We start from the raw sequence: 21,356 nt of genomic DNA, 5'->3' as shown, positions 1-21,356 counted from the left end.
TCATCATGTATTTCAGCGGCGTCTGTTTGGGCCCAGGTAATTTTTTTTATATCAGTAAGGATTGGCTGCATTGTGTTCTAAAAAAAAAAAAAAATCCGAAGACTGAATTTAGCAAGTTTCATGAAGTTTGCTGAGCCACAGTGACCCAAACACGACAAGGTTACTTTGAAACACGTGGTTTCACACTCACGTACTGACACCGTTCGGGCGGGAAACTTTAAAAAGAGCGTAATTTCGGTCTTCGTTTTAATAAGCAAATTATTATAGCGAAATTAATGACTCTAGATTTGTTACAGAATGCTTTTATTTTTGTGTTATTTTTTTCATTCTACACTGATGCGGTGTTTCCTTTTAGTATCCTTCTAAGTGTCAGTTGCGCATGACACAATTTCTCTCAAGGTGTGTTTTAATGAAACTGATCCGCAGTGTAACATTAGCACGGGGTGAATTCCGATTGCTTCGAAATGTAACTGCATTGAGTAGGTTTCGAACCTTCGACATTGTTTGAGCTATATAGGCGATGCTTATGCGCTGAATCACTGTGCCGGTACATCGCGCATTATCGTATGCTTCGAACACTGCACCCTCCTCAAGTCTATATGAGCGAAAACAGGAACGAAAAAAAAAAAAGAAAACAGACACAATAAGGAGACATACGTTGACGAAATATGGGCCTTCACCGCTTCGTGTGCCTGTTCTAGAAGGCTTACGAGCGACTTCTGAGGGCGCCCATTGAAACCCGGATGGACGGCTGCTCCCCCCCTTCCCCCCCCTCTCCCCCAAAGTGCGCATTCTGGAATGGCCGCTGTCTGGCACCACTCTCGTCTTTAAAAAGACAACAAAAAAGTAAAAGAAAAGAAAGAAAAAGAGGAGAGAAGAAAAGGCTGTGACGTTGACGCTTGTCAGGCGCAGACGCCGCTCGGCAAACCACGCAAGCGCATATTTTGGTTGCTTCGATTGCTCTCTTCGCAATGGGCGTCCGATTCTGGTACGAAGCCCCCACAGTGTTTGTGACAGATAAACGGGCCTGTGGTGCTCGTTAACCTCAATAGGCAAAAAAAAAAATTTAGAAGAAATATAAAAAATACAAAGAGCACAATTCAAGCGCTATTTCTTTCGTTAATTCTTTCTCTCTGTGTACTTTTTCTCGCTTGGCATTCGCATGTACTGAAAGAGGTGGAAGGTGAGCGTTTGTTCATTGCAGCGTTCTTTCTATTCTAAATTATTTGTTTTCCTTTTCGTCATCATGTTCAGCCTATTTTATGTCCACTATAGGACCAAGGCCTTTCCCTGCGATCTCCAGCGCCAACCGATGCCCGCGAATTTCCTAACTTCATCGCCCCAGCCAGTTTTCTGCCGTCCTCGACTGCGCTTCTCTTCTCTTGGCAACCATTCTGTAACACTACTGGTTCACCGCTTATCTATCCTACGCGTTACATGGCGTGCCCAGGTCCGTTTTTTTTTCTCTTGACGACAATTAGAATATCGGCTATTCCCGTTTGCTCTCCGATCCACGCCTCTCTCTTCCTGTCTTTTAACGTTACGCCTAACATTCTTAGTTCCATCGCCCCATATGTCAGCACTGGTAAAATGCACTGATTGTACACCTTCCTTTTCAATGCTAATGGTAAGCTTCCAGTCAAGAGCTGACAATGTCTGCCGTACGCAATCCAACCCATTTTTATTCTATGAATTTCCTTCTCATGATCAAGGTTCCCTGTGAGTAATCAACCTAGGTAAACGTACTCCTTCACCGACTTTAGAGGCTGACTGGCGATCTGGAACTCTTGTTCCCTTGCCCGGCTATTCATGGTTATCTTTATCTTCTGCATATTGATCGTCAACCCCACTCTTACACTCTCTCTGTTAAGGTCCTTAATCATTTGTTGTAACACGTCTCCAGTGTTGTTGAACAGGACAATGTCATCTGCGAACCGAGTTTTGCTGTGATATTCGCCGTCGATCCTTACTCCTATGCCTTCCCAATTTAATAGCTTGAATACTTCTTCCAAGCACGCAGTGAATAGCATTGGAGAGACTGTGTCTCCTTGTCTGACCCCTTTCTTTATATGTATCTTCCTACTTTTCTTGTGTAGAATTACAGTAGCTGTGCAATCTCTGTAGATATTTTCCAAAATACTTACGTAAGCGGCCTGTACTCCTTGATTACGTAATACCTCTGTGACTGCTGGTTTCTCTACGGAATCAAATGCCTTTTCGTAATCTATGAAAGCCATATAGAGAGGCTCATTGTATTCTGCGGATTTCTCGATTACCTGATTAATGACATGGATATGATTCATTGTAGAGTATCCTTTCCTAAAGCCAGCCTGTTTCCTTGGTTAACTAAAGTCCAGTGTTAACTAAAGTCCTTATTTTATAGCAAATTATCTTGGTGAATATTTTATATAATACTGGGGGTAAGCTAATGGGCCTATAATTTTTCGATTGTTTAACGTCTCGCTTTTTGCGGGTTTGTACAATGTTTGCATTCTTCAGTTTTCTGGGACCCTTGAAGTCAATAGACACTGCAGTAAAACACGTTGTGGGGCTAGTTGGTGCATAGCTTTCAATAGATTAAGCACCAAAAGTGACGGCACACAAGAAGAAATACAGACAGGTCCTGTCTGTATTTCTTCTTGTGTGTCGTCACTTTTGGCGCTTAATCTATTGAAAGTCAATAGACACTTCGTATAGAGAGCCCCCAATTTTTCAAGCATTATGTCTCATCGATCTTTGATTAAATCGACTGTTATTCCGTCTTCTTCTGCCGCTTTTCCCTGTTTCACGTCTTGCAAGGCCTTTCTTACCTCATCGCTAGTTATATAAGCAGTTTCAGTATCCTGTTCATTACTGCTTCGATGAGTCTCTGCGACCTGTTCATTACTGCTTCGAATAGAGGTATCGTGGCTCTTCTGGGTACGGTACAGGTCTGCATAGAATTATTTCGCTGCTTTCTATACCTTCGAGATTGCTGATGATATTACCTTGCTTATCTTTCAGTGAATATATCTTGGTTTGTCCTATGCCAAGTTTCCTTCTCACTTATTTCATGCTGAGTCCATTTTTTACGGCTTCCTCAGTCATTCTCACGTTATAATTTCGAATATCCCTTATTTTCGCCTTGTTGATCAGTTTTGGCAGTTCCGCGAATTCTATCTTATCTCTTGAGATGGGCACTTTCATTCTTTGTCGTTTCTTTATTAGGTCCTTTGTTACTTGGGAGAGCTTGCCTTGGTGCCTTACCTCCCACTTCAATTGCTGCCTCTGAAGCCAGCCTAGTTATGGTTTTATTCATGACCTCTATGTCGTCTTCATCTCTCTGTTCTAAGGCTGCAGATTTGTTTGGCCTAAATTTGTCTGCTTTAACCCTTACTGCATATAGGTTGGTCTGTTTCTTGGCAAATTTTGCTCTTTCTTTATTCAAATTGAGGCGAATCCTAGCGCTCATTATCCTATGATCACTGCACTTTACCCTACCTAACACTTCTACATCCTGCACTATGCTGGGGCCTGCAGAAAATATGAAATCAATTTCATTGCTTGTTTTACCATTAGGACATTTCCAGGTCCACTTTCTGTTTGTACGCTTTCTGAAGAAGGTGTTCATTTTTCGTAGCTTATTCCTTTCCACGAATTCTACCAACATCTCTCCTCGAGTGTTCCTAGAGTCGACGCCGTAGTTGCCAATTGCTTGTTCATCCGCCTGCTAATCCCCCACTTTTGCATTGAAGTCTGCCATTCCTACAGTATACTGAGTTTGCACTTTTCTCATCGCTAATTCGACACCTTCATAAAACTGATCTAGTTCGTCATTATCGTGACTGGATGTTGGAGCGTAGGCTTGTACTACCTAGGATCTATACCTCTTATGAAATTTGATTACGACTGCTGCTACCCTCTCATTAATACTGTAGAATTCGGCAATGTTGCCCGCTATGTCTTTATGGATTAGGAATCCTACCCACTATTGTTTCTTATCTGGGAGGCTTCTATAGCAGAGGACTTGGCCGTTAGTCAGCACGGTATAAGTCTCATGAGTTCTTCTAATCTCACTAAGGCCAATGATATACCAAACAATGGCTGATTGTTCTTCAAAAGCTCTTGCTAAGCTAGCCTCACTCGACAGAGTTCGGGTGTTAAAGGTTGGCAGGGTCAATTTCCGCTGGCGGCCTATCCGGGTCCAGAGGTTCTTAGCACCCTGTGCTGCGTTACAGGTCTGACCGCCGCCTTGGTCAGGTGCTCCGCAGCTGTTGGGACTGAGGGCCATGGGTTAATTGTAGGCATAATGAGGGAGGTAGTGGCCAAATACTGCACCAGGGAGGCCAATTCCTGTTCTGGTGAGCGAGTGTCTTTTGTTGAAGCTTAGTGGGCCTTCCTAATTTGGTTGTACCTGTATTACTATAGCGCCACTTGCTCTCGGCATCTTTTACCGGTGTCAGGTGCCACTCGAAGCCTGGAGATGTAGCGCACTGGAGGAGGTGAAATTCGACCTCACCATCCTGAGATTTAATTTTTTGTTTTCATACGAGAATTCAAACTTCCGAGTATGGCGACCGAGCATTCGACATAGCTGAGTTAGATAATCTTGTCAGCTTCGAAGCTACCTTATCGCGGAGAAGTCCAGCCCAGAGGACCTTACATGCCTAAGAGATCCCTTGATTTATCCACTATCGGTCGGTTTTTGGGTTGCACAAAATATAGTGTCAGTTCTCAATGGTCCTACCATCCTGGTTCCGGAATCTCACGTACGCGTGCTGCCATGAACGCGCTTAGGTACACGATATATTTTCGGGGAACTTGAACAGCCCTTAAAACGCGCGCTAAAAAAATGAAGGAAAAGGAAAAAGATTTCAGTGCTTACCGAGAAGCCCCGAGTCGCGTATACGCGGCGATGCGCCTGTCCGCTCATTGTCGTGTCTGCGTGCCTCTGGCCGTCTTCTTGCAGCCATTTCTTGCCCGTCGTCTGCATATATACCGAAACTTTCGCTCAGGAGTAAATACTAAGAGTGGCGAGACGGGCCTCCAGAACAATATGGTTCTGAGCCGCGCGTATAGCAGGCGACCTTGACAGCGCCTAGGTGTCTTCGACCTTTCTACACGTTCGGACAGTGCTTATACCAGAGCTAATGAGAAGACAGAAATGGCGGAACGGGCCCCTTAGCTTGCCGGGAACGCTGCAGACCCATACGCTAGGATGTCAGCAATGCTACGCCTCATTTACGCTACAGCAGTGTCGTCTGCGATCAGTCAGACATGGTTTGTGAGACACCCTTTTACCACGTACTGAAGGGAGTGAAAGGTTAGTGTTTATTTACAGCAGCGTTATTTATTAAGGCCAAAGCCTTATATGTCTCGCCAATCAGTCGACCTTCAAAGTCCTTGAGCGAAAACGCGTCGGCGACAGGAAAGGTGCAAAAGGGCTACCAGCCCTCGACCTTTGGTGGGCGTTGAACCCGCGGCCTTTGGTGTTAATTAAGGCTACGAACCCTCGACCTTTAGTGGGAGTGGAACCACGACCATTTATGGGAGCCAAAGCCATGACTTCTGGTGCTAATTAAGGCAATGTTAATGAACGTATGGTTAATTAACATAGTGTTAAGGCACTGGAACCAACGACCTCGGATTCGAATCATACCCTCAACCTTTGGAATTACGATGGATTGCTAAGCGAAGTGCACTAAGCGAACTAAGGGGGATGTATACGTCATGTGCCCGTGTTTAATGTATCGGCACTTGGGCTTTCGCCTTCAAGTCGTCTTAGGGATAATATACGAGAGGCTGTGAATATTTTCTTTGTTTATTTCTCTTTCTTTCCATTTTTTTTGCACATTCTCAGGGATGTGCAATACGAAAATTCACTTACAGCAATTGTAAACACGTTCGCAAGAGCCACTCTCACAGTTATTGCAGCACTATACGTCATTTCGAATTGCTGTCGTTTCTTTCGTATTATTGCATTTTGAACTGGCAGAAGGGGCACTTTCGTGGACTGTAAAAATTTATCACAGATAAAGAAAAAAAGAAAAACGAGAAACGAAGAGCCAGCCAAAGAGAGAGAGAGAGAGAGGGACAGCGAGATAGAGCAATCGGGCCCGATGTCCGCGCACGTCGTGATGTCCGAGCTGTCTTCACCCACTTGTCGCCTGGGTTACCGAGTTAGCGTGCTCTCCGAAAGTGGCGTGCGAATCTCGAGGAGCTTTTAGTGTGGAGCGGGTGATGTATTGAATCACTATTCATTGGACTCATTTGTGAAAATAGATTAACCTAAGTTGAAAGCAGCAAACTTGATTAGGTGTCCAAATTGTATTTCTTCGATGTAACTTCTTGTCGCTGCTTTTTGTTGCTGTTGTCGTTGACGTCGCTTACGAGATTTAAGTCTTAGGGAATGTTTCTACCAGGAGACCCAATAGTTAGCTCGTGGTGGTCAAACGTGATCAACTACCGATTCGATGGGTGGCTTTGAACGTGTTCGGGTGCATATCTATACTCTATAGGCGGAGGGGGCATGAGTGGAGGGGAATTTGTGGCCGTGCTTCGAAGCTTGCTGTTATGGAATTGGGACTGTGTACTTCGGAGACGCGCTTTTCGTAATGTACAAAAGCACGGCCCTTAAGGCTGTGTCTATACGCACTTCTAAATTCCAACTCATGCTAAACATTTACTGGAAGTAGTTTTCTCGTGTTTTGCAAATTCTGACGATTTTCGCACACTTGTGTAGCGCAAACGCCGTACAGGTGCCTACAGTAAGCTGTGCCGCATTGCACGCCACCACTACATGTATATACATGGTGTCCCACGTAACTTGAGCCAAACTTTAATAAGATATGCAAATGCCACGTTGCTGGACAGAACCAAGTGTAATGTTGTTTGCCATCGCTTGGAGATGCCCAGATTATTTCTTTCGTTCTACCTAATTAAATAATGAGTCCTAATTAATTAATCAACATGTGAAATATAATGAAATGAAAGTTCTCAATGAGAAAATTGTAGAGCAACATGAAAAACTAATGTGGCGTTCTGTTGCTCGATGCATGCTCCATAAAAGTGTTTTTCGAGAGTCAAAGAAGCACGCGAATACACGCAAAGTGCCTCGAGCGTGTAGTCGTGCGACAATTTTGCGTGTATTTGCGGGCTTGTTACAGTTGCATGTACGAGGGAGCAGATAAAAGCGAAACTGACTACGCAACAAGGGGGAAGCCACTTACGCAAAGGGATTATATTGGCCGACAAGGCGGCCAGGAGAGCAAGTCAGCCCAAGTACTTCGGTTTTACACTAGATCAGGCCTGGAAACAGAAGTGGCTGGGGCAGGATCGAGACAGCATAGGTGAGCAAAAAAGTGGTGTGCTAGATGTCTGTGTAATTCTGCTTGACAAGAACGTAAAAATGTAGCACTACAGTAATGTAGTACTACGTACCACTTGTACTGCATGGGACCTAAACGACCCCATTGAGTAAGTCTAACGTTCATAAGGCTTTTGTGGCTGAAGTGGCACTCCGACGTTGGTTTGTGAGGTGAAAAAAAAAAGTGGTGTTCGAAACAAGTTTACATCTCACCAGTGGTCAATATCGCGATCATTGTTGCAATGGTTTTGAGAAGAAAGGTATGATTTAGTTGTGCAATAAGATCCAAACGCCGTGTTGACGTGAATGTGAGAGGAAAGAAGGCAAGGAGGCAACGGATCTCTTCGATCTGTACTCCCGGACTTCCCGCGAGTGTCCGAGCAGCTGCATACGCCAGTTCCCATTTAAAAGCAGGAGCTTAAGGAACAAAGGCACATGCGTTGCCATGGCGATCAATGTAACCGAGTTCTGTCTCGAGGAGTTGAGATGGAAGCGTGGCCCACGGAGAGAGCGCCATTCTTGGTTGTATATGATACAGATGTATCCCAGCTAACGTTGGCCAAGCTGTTCAACGAAAAAAAAAAGCATTAAAGAAACACAATTCCAGATACGATTTTAAGATCAATGGTGTTTGGTCGCCCGGCCTCTGACGACCAAACGCCTGATAAGTTATAGTTGTAATTTGCACAATGTTCTTCTATTCGTTCTTTCTTTTTTTTTTTTCGTTGAGACGCTTGGCTAACGTTAGCCGGGACACACAGTATACGATTCCGGGATTTCTCTCGGTGTCTGGTCAGCTCTTCGAAACGAAATGGCTGTGCGCTCGAACATCAAATGGATTGGTAAGATTTAGAGCTCGGAGCGAGCAACTGCAATCCCACCTTTTATTGCGTGGTGCCTGTTGTTTGGCCGGGTTTTCTTTTTCCGTGTAAAGGGTTTTCGACATTTAACCAGCAGAATCCCCCCCCCCCCCCCCTACCCTTATACTTTAACCGGCAGCAGACCAGTGGTTGTCGCCACCTTTCCGCAATCTCCTCCCTCCCTCCCCTCGATTCTTCGTGTCCGTTTCAATTTGATTTTTCTCCACGACGCGCCGTGGTCTTAGATTTGGGGCGCTTTTCGTCTCTTTTTTTTCACATCTGCGAATCGATCGACGCAATCTTTGCTCTTGTTGTTGACTTTGTGGCGGTGATGGCGCACTTGTGCGGTGCTCAACACTTTTGGGTTTATCTGTTCAATTTATCTCAGTCTGTACCGAACTTTCTGATCCTCCTGTTTGCTCTTACTTCTCTCCCACATTCTGTCTCATCTTATTCGATTATATTTCTTGAAATTTGTGTTATTCTGGCAGAAACAGTCATACAATGTATGTACTCATATATAGACGCTCCTTGGCAGCGACTAGCTGAGCTTTTTCTCCGACGTTTGTCGTTAGGGCGGTTGCAATTTACGCCGCAGCGCTCGGCTGAAACTTCTACTGTACTGTCGCATGCAAAAGTAACAGACGTCCCTAGCATTTTATAAAACCGTGATTAGGCGTCACTCGATGGAACAGTTAACGTGGATTCCTTAATCTCTAGCCACACTCCCGCAGAACACCCTCACGGATAGAACCAACGGCGACATCTTTGATGACTGTCGCGTAAATTGCGGTAAAAACACGAAGGGGGATGTGTGTGTTTGTTTGGTATATATGTGTGTAGGTAGTGTAGGTGTATGTGTATAGTGTATATGTGTGTAGTGTATACGTATATAGTGTATATATATATGTGTAGTGTAGGCAGATAGGGGGTGGGGAAAGGAGGTAGTGGTGGAGGTGAGTGCTACTTTTACCTATGAGGGTACCTCTGCTAGATGTCTGTTGTCCTTTAATTGCGGAACAAATACGAATCGATCGATTATGGGAGGAGTACGAGGCGTTTTAAGGTCGCTTGTCGCTTGAGCCGATCGAAGCCTCCAATTCGGAATCGTCGCTTGCCACACCAAACAGGCGCCTGCGTGTGCGGATGTTACATGCACCACGTGATAATGATGATTACTATTGCGATACCCTTCAGAATGGGGCGGCGACAAATAGTCATCTAACTTATCTGAGGTATTCAAGTATTACACTGACGTATTTCAGTATAGCATTTTGCGTTTCTGTTCTGGATGTTTGCTCTCTTCATTAAAACCCCTGTCTCTGTATTTTACGTTTATTTATGCCTGTAACGGCTCCGGCTCTATCAGTCTCTCCTTATTTTTTCCCCACCTGTACTTTAAAGATCCCTTATTTATCTCAACTGCTGATAATAATGCTTCCATCCCAGCGCTTCGGGAAGGTGGACGTTTCCTATTGTTCGTGCTGAGTCCACATCTTGGCATTCCATTACGATGTGCTAAGTCGTCTGCGGACTTTTGCTGCAGCAGACACATGTTCGTCGTGCTGCACATATGTGGTTCCTTATGTTCTTTGCCCTCAGGCAGCCAGCTCGGACCTCGAATAGCAAGGCATTGCTGTTTGTGCTATCGTGCAGATTTTCTCTCCCGATGTCTTTCTTACCGTATTTGTAAATCTCCATGGACTTTTTCGCATCCGTCCTTTGCATCCAGCTTACCCACTCTGCTTCTGTCACTTCTCAAGAATGCAACAACTAGCCCATTTAGGCACACTCTCCCACTTTAGTTTTGATGACTCCCGAGTTGTCTATTTACAATTTCAATTGCCCTGTACTTGGTTACCAACTTTCCCCATTTCCGCCTCCATTCCGTGTCCGTGCTATTGAGGTACAGGTATTCGTGCAACTGAGCTGCCCGTGGAATTTATTCCACGTTTCTGAGTCTTTCTTCAAAACCAATTCCGCTCCGCGCTTCTCTGACTTCAAAAGAGGCCCAAGCCATGTCACCCCTGCACTGCCTCCGCCAGCTGCTATCGCGTATGCGCAGGCGGCACCTGGTGGTGTTGCTAGCGGCAACGTTAGAGTGGTCACGCTATGCTAATGGGGCTTCTCAGGCGAGGGTGCGTGGGGGCGCCTGAAGACGAGGAAATGATGAATGCGCGAACGTCAGCAGGAGCTGGAGACATGGCGACCTTTGGAGCGATGGTCGCGGGTTTCTTTATTTGTCTATCGTGCCTCGAAGGCGTTTGTTTCTTTTTTTTTTCTTTTTTGAAGAAAAAGAGGGGGGGGGGGGGGGGGCTTCCGGTGACGGGATCTCTTCTCTCTGTCGCTGTCCTGACGTTATCGGTTGCTGCGTCAGTCGCTGTTATTTCAAAGAACGCTGGCGGATAGCGCGGATCTGTTGTTCTTGGTCGCAAAAAACAATGCGCTAAATTAAACAGTAGTTTTCCGATTTAAACATGTGCGAACCGTTCGTCCTTGGAACGCTGTTCAAGCCGCCTGCTACAACAGGCGCCAATAAGCGCTGCTTAGTGTTGTGGACGCGGATATTAAGGAGCGCCAGCGGTCACTATATGAAATTGTCGTCACAAATTAGCTTTAAAAAAGAATCTTTTGTTCACATTGCTATGGGGGACAGGAGCAGCACGAAATGTGTTTGGAATGCACGGATATTTACACGGTCTTTAGCGACTGTCAAGTGGGTTGGTAGCTTGTGAAGTCCTTGCGGGTTCGTTGTCTTCGGGCTAATCTTCCGTGTATTCTTCGTCAGCCTGTCACATGACCCTCGGCGTGACGTCATTTACCTGACGCAAGGTTGTGCAAAAGTACTTTCTCCGCGACGGAGCCCAAAGACTAACAAGGACACTCAATCGGTGTGTTGATAGGCCTCAAGATGGCGGCGTTATACGGGGTGATCAGTTCTTAAATTTTACGCAGTTTTTCAATATCGCCTGTGGCAGACAGCGTAATTCTAGTCCTTGAGTACTATTACTCAAAGCGGACATTATTTGCCCGAAAAGTCGAAACACATATTTAACTAAGAAAAAATCACTAACTACTGCGTAGTAATTACCTCATGAAACAGATTATAATGTCGAATTGTAGCCGGTGAGTTCGTTAGGCGTATCCACTTTGAATGAATTTTCATGATTGCACCAGTTTCGATCTATTCATTGCAAACGTATGCGACTTTGACAATGGGCGTTCCAGTTACTTTTGTGCGTCATTGCATAGAAAAGTGTTTCGTTAAAGAAGCAAGGTTTGGGTACGGGCTAGTTTGTATTCCATGGTATCAATCGTCACTTACAGCGCATACATAGACGAGGAACAAAAAAAGGACGACGAAGACAAGCGCTGACTTCCAACTGATTTTTATTTTGGGAAAGAAACATATATAAATACTGAGACACCAAGACAAAAGCACCCCCTACAAGGCATCAACCGGACATGAGTATGCATTCAAAATTCATGACCTAAGATGAAGGAGAGCGCATGTGCGACCTCAGAAAAACCAGTTCTTTGTCTGTTAATGCAATTGATGGCTTGCTAACTGAGTCACCATCGGCAATCGCTGCTGCTTCAATGATAAGTCGGGTGCATTCATTAGAATGCCTGGCTAAGATAGTGGTATCTTCAAAAAGCGGGACACAGCCGCATTGTGCGCAATGAACACCTAGAAACCCTTCCCGCCCTTTGCGCACAATGAGCACAATGCGGCTGTATCCCGCTTTTTGAAGATACCACTATCTTAGCTAGGCATTCTAATGAATGCACCCGACTTATCATTGAAGCAGCAGCGATTGCCGATGGTGACTCAGTTAGCAAGCCATCAATTGCATTAACAGACAAAGAACTGGTTTTTCTGAGGTCGCACATGTGCTCTCGTTCATCTTAGGTCATGAATTTTGAATGCATACTCATGTCCGGTTGATGCTTTGTAGGGGTCGCTTTTGTCTTGGTGTCTCAGTATATATATATGTTTCTTTCCCAAAATAAAAATCAGTTGGAAGTCAGCGCTTGTCTTCGTCATCCTTTTTTTGTCCCTCGTCTATGTATGCGCTGTAAGTGACGATTAATACCATCGTTAAAGAAGGAAGTTGAACAACATTGCATTTTTACTGCGAGTTTGATGGCGCATATTCGAAACACATGCCAACCATCACCGGCTACAATTCGTAAACTGCAATATCTGCCGTAAATAAATAATTAAGAAGTTACTTAGAAAATTTTCGTCATTGATAATATATTTAGATTTCTCCCACAAGAAATATTCGCCTCTTTGAAAAATCCAGGTCAAGGGCTAGAATTACGCTATTTATTAGCGCAGGTAATTAAAAAAGAACACGTTAAAGTTTATAAATGGTCACTCAGTATAGGTGCCGCTGATTTTCTTGCGAGTCCGTAAATTGTCGTCGTGAATTGGCCTCTTGAAACTTGTGTATGGATTCACGAGCGTTCTATGATGTCGAATTTAGGCTAGCAGGGAAAGAGTGCATCGAAAAAGTGTAGTGTGTAGTGTCACGACCGGACGAGATTCGTGTAACGAGGCATAGATGATAGTTCGCTATATCGAGGTTGTAATATATATATATATACCAAGTTTGCAAAGCAGTGGGGCTGGAGAGTATTCAGAAGGTGTGTTCATCTTGAATCTGGCTTTACATGCGTTATCGATGACTACACGTAGCGGCGGCTCGGTGATTAGGGCGTAGTGCTGCGGAGTGTGAGGTCGCACGTTCTATTCTCGGTCACGGCGATCGCAGCATTTCGATGTCAATGCAATTAAGAGGCACTTTCGTGCTTAGTTTTATTTCCTCAGTAACCCTGCAATGTCCGAATACAGTTTCGCGTCAAGGAAATTTGCAACAAATGGTTTACCTTTATTTCAGGCCAGAGAGAGTACTACACTTTTCCCTCTCTGCAATGCCTGTCTTTGCGAGGAGACGCTAGAAACACATTCTGTGCGGCTGTCCTGAATATAATGTTCAGAGACAGTCCCTGGCGTCCGTTCTAGCGCACCTTGACAATGGACCATTGTCAGTTGAAACGATTTTCACATGTCGCCGACAGAAGACATCGCAGCTGAAGGCGACGAAGGGACTACTTCGGTTTTTGAAAGAGACGGGCTTGGACAAGCGGCTGTGACAGTGATGTCACGGTGCACGCAAGAGTGACCGACTGTAACTTACGATGCGTGTGCTATGTGCTCTCTCTCTCTCCTCCCCATCTTTCATCCCCCCCCATCCCGCTTCCATGTGTAGGATAGCAAACCGGTTGAGCTAAACTGGTTAACCTCCGTGCCTTTCCTTCTCCACTTTTTCCTTCCTTCCTTTCCGCGTCATGTGTTGGAATGTTAAAGATTGACCGTGCCTGTGTTATCCTCTCGTATTGTCGCGCTCGCTGCCCTCTCGGGGGTGCACGTAGGGCTCACGAAGTTTTGCGGTGTCGGTGATGGAACAAGGAAAGAAATAGCGGGTATGTTTCATTTCTGAACCAAAGTACATTACCGCAGAAGCTGTGAGCTCCATCTGAATTTCCTGCCGTCGATGCAGCAGTCGTTTTTGACGGAGGCTACAGGTTTGTCACACACGCCACTGATGCATAAAGTGTAGCCACGAGAAGCTCGCGCGTATACAATGAGTCGAGCGGAAGCTTTAGCTCGGGCCCAACTCCGATTCCGCCTATTGAAATACATGCAAAACGTAGGAGCGTTTTTCGGAGATGACCACCGGGCCAATTTTAATGAAACTTGTTGCATTTGAGAGAAACTCAAATTCTGGTTACTGTTTGAAGTGGAATATTCATTTAGGGCTTGAATTTTTTATGGAATTTTCGAAAATTGGTATGTTTGAATAAAAATATAAACACGAAGTTTACAAGTTCGTAGCTCTGCACCTAGAATAGATATCGAAATTATGTAAACTGCATCGATTAGAGCATTCAAAGGGCCCAAATTTGATATGTCAATGCTTGTTTACGTGAATTAGTTACATTGTTTACAATTATTTTGCAAAAGTTGTACTCACAATTTAGCGATATACTTGAGAGCGAAGTATAACACATCAATTTTCTCTGTTTTGGATGTACTATTAGATGCAATTTACAGAATTGTGATATCATCTTTCATTGATTAGTTAGGTTAGGAAACTTGATAGTTTCGGTTTCCCGGAAACTTGCGATTTTTGTCGATTTTTAATAAAATATTGACGACTAAAACAAAAAAATTCACAACAAACAGTCACTAGATTTTAACATTTCATTTTAAATGCAGCAAACCTCATCAAAATTGGTGCAGTGGTTGCTGAGGTAAGCGGTTTCTCCTTTCCCATGTATATAAATGGAAAGCCCCGAGCTAAAGCTTCCTCTTAAGGTGTCATGGAATGTTTATAAAACCGATTTCACAACGTCCATGCGTTGATGCACGAGCGAGGGCAGCATATGTGCTGGTGTACGCTGCCTGAAGCAATACCAGCATACATGCTGGTAAATGCAAGTCGTCTGCCGTGACGCAGCTCAAGAGAGGCCGATTTCTCTGCAACGCAACAGTAGCACCAAGTGTTACCGCGTGGCGTGTTTCGCTATGCTTTACGGTAGCGCTAACAGATAGCGGCACCGTCGTTCGGTTTCGGCGACATTGCGAGCTGCCTCTGCGTGCCCACAGGCTACGCCTTCGTCCCTCGAGAACTAATCAAGAAGATCGCTCAGATAACGCGTAAAGTTTGCTGCCGGGGCGTAGTGAAAGTCTACCGTACCGTTCGCGTCACGTCAAGGGGGGAAAATCGGTTCGAAATGGCTATGGCGTTCTGCCTGAAGCGGGCAGGCGTAAGCAGGTCAGGCGCCGCCATGCCAGGCGATGGCGTCATTTCCGGTGCACCCGTGCAGCGGAAGTCCGAGGGAGACTTCGAGAAAAACCGTTTATGCGGTGAAACAAGAAAAAAGAGTGCGTCCGCACTTTGTTACGCTGTTATTTTTTTTTCTTTTTGGCTACTGTAATTGTTGCTTTCCGATTTGCCCTTTGTTGCTCGTATTCGTTTGTACTCCTTGTTTTAGGTGCACACGCAACCATCTTTTGCTGCTGTTTCTTCCTTCCAACCTAATTGGCATGTCATCCCCGCAGTCTCCCTGTCAGTTTTGGCGTATGTGTCTTGGCGTCTGTTAGTTTCTCCTGTATTTAGAATCTCGTGATTTTGTAACCTTTTCGGTTGCGTGAGCAAATGTCTGTCTCCTATCTGACATTCAGTGCTGGTATTTCTTTCCCCAGAAGCGTTACAGCTGTACTTTGGTTTGTTAAAACCCTTCTTTTTCGCACTTGTTAAAAAAAAGGAAAGAAAAAACGGGAGCGTCTGAGTGCCTAGTCCATTGCTATTTCTTTTATTACTGATACTGAGCGAAAGATGTCGGTGCGTGTGCTTAGCAGGTAAGAGCGTTGGAGGGGGGCGAAAGGAAGGGGGGGGGGGGCGTTCACCACGCGAAAGAGAGCATTAACTTCCATGTTCTTTCTCTCCTCGGTTTTCTACATTCATCTTTGTTTTCTCGAGGGCGCTCCTCTATCACTCACGGGATGCTTTTTCCTGCTGATTTTTTTTTCTTTTCCTTTTGCTCCTTATCTAGCTCCTCTCACAGTGAAAACCACCGCAGGAAGGGCGCTCCCCGTCGTCATCAATCACGGCTCCACAACGTCTGCTATATAAAGCGCGTATTATGAGGCGGGACTACAATACAGATAAACAAAAGATGATGAAAAATACGGAAGGAGACGCCAAGGCAGAATACAGATGACAGGAGCTGCAGAGAAAGAGTGTGCCGTGCTTTCCTTCCTTTTTCTTTTTTTTTTCTCTTTTGCATCGTGTTGAGCTCTTCGTGCTGCACTATGGTGTTCACGAGGGCGCGCTGCGTCGTTCCGAAAGGAGCCTTCCCGTGCGTCCGCCAACTTCGAAGGAAGCCGTAGAGGAAGATTAAATTGATGCATATTACTTGTCTGCGCTTTTGTCATGTCGAGGTGGACACCTTTACTGTGAGGGAAGACCCGGTGAGCCATAAAGGTCGCTGAAACCAACGAGAGTGGCGACGCTGCCATGAAGTCGCTTCACCAATTGACCGTGACGCCATGGCTTTTCGCAGCGTTTACTCTGGTGTGTCGTTGGGGGCACGCTAACAGTCCTGCGAAAAATGGAACAGGTTCTCCAATTAAGTGAGTAGTGGTGTAGATGCGCCAGCCAACTACATTCGCTCATTTCGGAGACGCCAGATTGGAGGCGAACTTAGAAGGAACGTGGAAGGTGAACGTTTTTTTTCATTATCGGCTGCTCTTGGGGAACCATACCTTGTAGCGCAGGGTCACAGAGGAAAAGGTGCGGCGGGGTTTTATGAATGGAGCTTGTGTTCAAGAGGAAGCTTTAGCTCGGGTGGTCCTATCTAAATACATGTAAAAGGAGAATTCGTTTTTCTCGGCAACCACTCTACCGAATTTGGCGAGGCTTGTTGCATTTAAAAGAAAAACTTAAAATGCAGTGACTGTTTGGTTTCGAATTTTTTATTTAGGTCGTCAATATTTTATTAAAAATTGGCAAAATCGAAAATTTTCAGAAATCGACACTATCAAGTTTACAGCTCTAACTCAGCAATCAAAGATGTTATCACAATTATGGGAATTGTATCTAATAGTACATATAAAGCGGACAAAATTTGTGTGTTACACGTAGATATAAAAAAATTAGTAATATGGAAATACAGCTTTTCAGAACCCTTGTACACAACGTAAAGAATTCACGTAAGATATAAATTTAGATATTGAATTTGTCCGCTTTGAATGATCTCATCGGTGCCCTTTACAGAACTGTGATACCTGTTCTTGATGCAGAGCTATTATTTGTAAACTTCGTGCTTCTATGTTTTTTCGAACTTTCGAATTTTTGAAAATTGTTTTAACTAATTTCAGCCACTAAATCGAAATATCGCCTCCAGCTATGACTAGAATGTAACTCTCTCTCTCAAATGCAACAAATTTCATTAAAATCGGACCGGGGATTATCTCAGAAAAACGTTTTTTGCGTTTTACAGGCATTTGAATAAGCCGCGTTGGAGTTGGGCCCGAGCTAAAGCTTCCTCTTAATTCTTACGTTTTCACCTAATTGAGTTGATTGGTCAAGAAATACCGTAGGGCCATTTAATTGATGCAAGGACGCGATTGCCCTAGCAAGTTTCGAAAACCTTTCCTGGGCCAGAACGCCCCCGCGAATACGAGAAGATAACCCTGCTTTGGCATTTCTGACGTCACACTGACATACCGGCGCTGACGTTCCTGCGCGAAATCCGAAAAAAGAATTAAAATAAAGCAAGCAAAAAATTCTACGCGAACAATGAAGGAAGGAAACACCGGATGTTTTAATTCAGGGAGTCGAACTCGAGCCACATGTGTGACAGCGATAAAGGTATCTTAGCCTGGTCGGGGTTATCTGGAGTGGAGTTACTTACTTTAATTATGGGGTTTTACGTGGCAAAACCACGATTTGATTGTGATGCATGCTGTAGTGAGGGACTACGCATTAATTTTGACCGCCTGGGGTTCTTTCACGTGCACATAAATCCAAGTACACGGGTGTTTTTCGCCTTTCGCCCCCATCTAAATGCGGCCGCCGTGGCTGGGATTTGATCCCGCGATATCGTGCTTAGCATGGCTGGACTTCACTTTATTCAATAATAAGCAGCATTTGCCTGCCCAATGAATGAATACAGTGTTTTGAAAGAATACGTCACCAGTCTGACTTATAGTGTCGTTCTTTTGTAGCCCTGGCTGTGGTGTAGAAGCTGTTGGCGGCACTGAGTTACCGTTAGATGGTTGTTATTGCGTTTGCGTCAAGAAACAAGCACAAGAATAAATCCATAAGCAATAAGAAAAGAAAGTGCAGCTTTTTTTCTGGCCTACAATCATGTGGAAAGAAAAAATAACTGGGTTTAGTGACTGGTAATGTGAAGTCGCTCGGTTCGCATCAACTTGAACAGCTGTACTCACTTTACCGAAGTCACGGCCTTCTCATTCTTCCTGTTTTATATTCACAGCGTTGATTCTAAACATTTAAAGGAACCCATTAAAACTCACTTTCCGACAACGGAAATACAACGCAGGCCTTCCGAATCAAAGCCAGGCATCTTAGCCACTGGACCATGCCGTAGAGAGGTTGTGATTTTCTTTCATCTTGTCTTTGGCAGTGTTTCAGGTACGCGAGATGAATACTGCCACATACGTATTGGGCAATATTTAATTTGATCTTATTATATTCGTTCTTTTTATTTTTTAGCGCCCGAGCTACATTCTAATGTTGTGATGTTCGCGTCCCCGAACAACATGTGGGCTCTGAAAGTGGCTTCGGTTGAAGCCTGTGGTTTAAATTTGACCACCTAAGAACCGATTTTCGTCTTTCGCCGGTTTAGCAGCACAAGGGACGTTTTCGCTTTCGTTTCCCGTCTCCGCCATCGGGGCAATCGAACCCGTAACATAGCGGCCACAAGTAGTGGGCCATAGCCGCTTCATCATTGATCATTTAAGAACGCAGGCGCAAAACGATTTACTCGTAACGCCGGAGAGAGGCTTGGCACAAATTTAATTTGGAACCCAAGGTAGTTGAGGATACAGCTGTTCAGTGGTATTGCGATCCTTTATTAAGCAGTTCGACACAGTAAAGAAAGTTAGCTACTTGTTTAGAATAATTGATATCATGCGCATAAGTTGCGTATACGATGCTAGGATAGGCCTGTGTACATTACGTTAGATAATGCTGCTTCAATACATCTTGAAAACTTCTTAAGGGCAACGAATGCTGTGAGTGGAATAAGCAGCTTGTCTCGTTGTTCTTTCGTATACCGCCTTTCGTTGCACTTGAAAGCTATCAATATGCAAATAAACCAACTAGCTCGAATGACCATGTTGTTTAGACAATATAGACACAAATAATCACCAAAACAGCATAGGAAAAAGAAAAGAAGTAAGAACATTGCGTTCCAATTCAGGGAGTCGAACCCGAGCCGCACGTGCCAGAGCTATAAATTTATCTTAACAGACTCGGGTGGACCCGGGAGCTACCCGGGGTCTTTATGTGTAGGAACATGCGAGGGCACGGTTCCAACACGAAGGCCAGCTGCACTTTGAGGTGAAGGTAAGAAATTGCCGTTCATACAATTTATTTAAGCGCATCAATCATGAGATTGAATGAATCTGATAGCATTGTGTTCGGCGGTTTCCCGCTGAGAAACATTGCAAATGTGATGCGGTGCGTAGACACTGAGAATATACCCATGTTATGGAATAACTATAGATGTCTTTAAGGGCTCACGTGTTTCTCATTTTCTTTTCCTTTCTACGCACGTCAAGTAGGGCATTTTGGGAGAAGCTTTGCTGTGCTTCTTCGAATAGTTTTCCAATGTACAGTTTGTCTTCTTGCCGGATGTCAAAGGTAACGGCGGGTGCGCGAACTTGATAACGAAGGCTTTGCTATGCGGTGCGCCGTGTCAATTGCGAGCGCGTGTTTGTTTAGGAAAGTCTTTCCTTGTTTATTTATTTCATTCTTCCATGCATTAGTTTGGAGACGTTTCCAGTGTTTTGCCTTGAGAAGGCGATTTGTCTCTACGATTTACTTCCGGGCTGTAAGCTCACTCTATAATACTCATCCAAATGCTAGAAGCCATAAAATTAGAACAAATTGTAATTTACGACAGGCCGCTTAATTACGCGGAACACTAGGATTCAATTACGCGCTGAATTTCATTTGTACTGTTTAACCTCCTAGCTTCCTCCAGTCGCATAGGCGACTTCCTGAAAGGTCGGCTGCTGATGGCTCTGGCTTCTGAAGAAACTGCATTCGCGCGGAAACGCAAGTTCCACACGCGTTTGCCGTCGCCGCCGACGCTGTTATTGTCAGTGCGCAGGCGCGCGGGCGTTCGTGCCTTAGCAAAGCATGCGCCATGAAAACCTTAAAATTGTGAGGCATCTGAATCGCTGTGCTGTATCATTAGTGTTGTATATCCATATGTATTCGCTTACGGCGTTGTTTAACCTATCGCGCGCTTTTTTTTTTTGCTTTCTTTTACAGGTAGGTGCAAGGACCATATGTTCCTTACTACTTGACCTGCCCGTGAGTCTCTCTTCATTTCTGCTGCAAGATTTCGCTTCTTTTTCCTTTTTTTTTTGAGCGTCGTTGGAGCGCTTTCGCAATCGCTGTAATAACCACAAAAGTACCTAGCTTGCTTTTTTATATTTCGTGTGACGGCGCGTGATATGTACACAAGAAAGTTGAGATCGGTCACACGCAGCTCACTGTAATCGTACCTTCTTGACTGCCTTGAAGCACGTGGAGGGTATGCTTTGCCGCTATTGCTTATAATGACAGGTATCACCCTAATGGCCAACGTATCGGTTTTATTACATATTTGATCAGGCTCACACCCTGGACGCGCCATCACGAAGTGCCTGGGGGAAACCAGCTGAACACTCCTCCGGTAGCTTGCGCGTCGGGCGTTATGTTTGCAGGTTCCTTGCGATGAAGCTTTCCATAGGGACGGCTGCGCCAGACACACATAGCCTGGTGAGCGGCGGGGGCAAAATTGAATGGACGCGTTCTCCATTTGCCGCGGCAACCTGTGAAGGCTTATCACGGAGCAAGGCTGTTCGAGACCTGACAACGTCGAAACGTGCATGCTCCGCATCACGGGACGGAGAGGAGGTGAAGGGGGGAGGGAGAAGAAGAAAATAATGAAGGAAAGGAGAGGGTGGGCGATGAGAGAGAGAGAGAAAACTTTCGAAACCAAAATCAAATTGTATTACTATATATAAACGTATAACAAAACACGATATACAGGAGGTGGTGCTGGAGTTATACTGAGTTGGGACACGGTGTACACGAAAAGGAAAGTAATGTTATTTACATAGCAACGACAGAAAAAAAGGAGAGGAAAATATTACTTAGACTTATGTTTAATGGAAGAAAGGTGGAGAGGTCCACCATAGGAATCCCTAGCAAACATCGCTCATATTATTCGATTGAATTCCAACAAGAATTATATTCAGGACAATAAAAACTTAATAGAAACTTACGATAGCGCCCGTAACGAGTTTTGTACCTGCCTTTGTTCCGTTGCTC

At 44.7% G+C, this 21,356-nt stretch overlaps 1 protein-coding gene across 7 annotated transcripts in view; it reads left to right on the top strand.

Moving 5' to 3' along the window:
- Nucleotides 1-21,356, top strand: part of LOC126522473 (cytochrome b5 reductase 4) — a 361,716-nt gene that overhangs the window by 70,159 nt on the left and 270,201 nt on the right. For 2 of the 7 annotated variants that reach the window (XM_072288777.1, XM_072288774.1), the window contains exon 3: nt 20,310-20,351. The exons of 4 other annotated variants lie outside the window; for them this stretch is intronic. The gene's annotated coding sequence lies outside the window, so the exon portion shown is untranslated. Of the gene's footprint in view, nt 1-19,962; nt 20,352-21,356 lie in introns of those variants that run through there. One more of the 7 variants, XM_072288776.1, reaches the window with a different exon arrangement.

The sequence above is a fragment of the Dermacentor andersoni genome, chromosome 6, assembly GCF_023375885.2.
Source record: "Dermacentor andersoni chromosome 6, qqDerAnde1_hic_scaffold, whole genome shotgun sequence".
Lineage (NCBI taxonomy): Eukaryota > Metazoa > Arthropoda > Arachnida > Ixodida > Ixodidae > Dermacentor > Dermacentor andersoni.
This window is presented reverse-complemented; position numbering and strand designations above follow the sequence as displayed.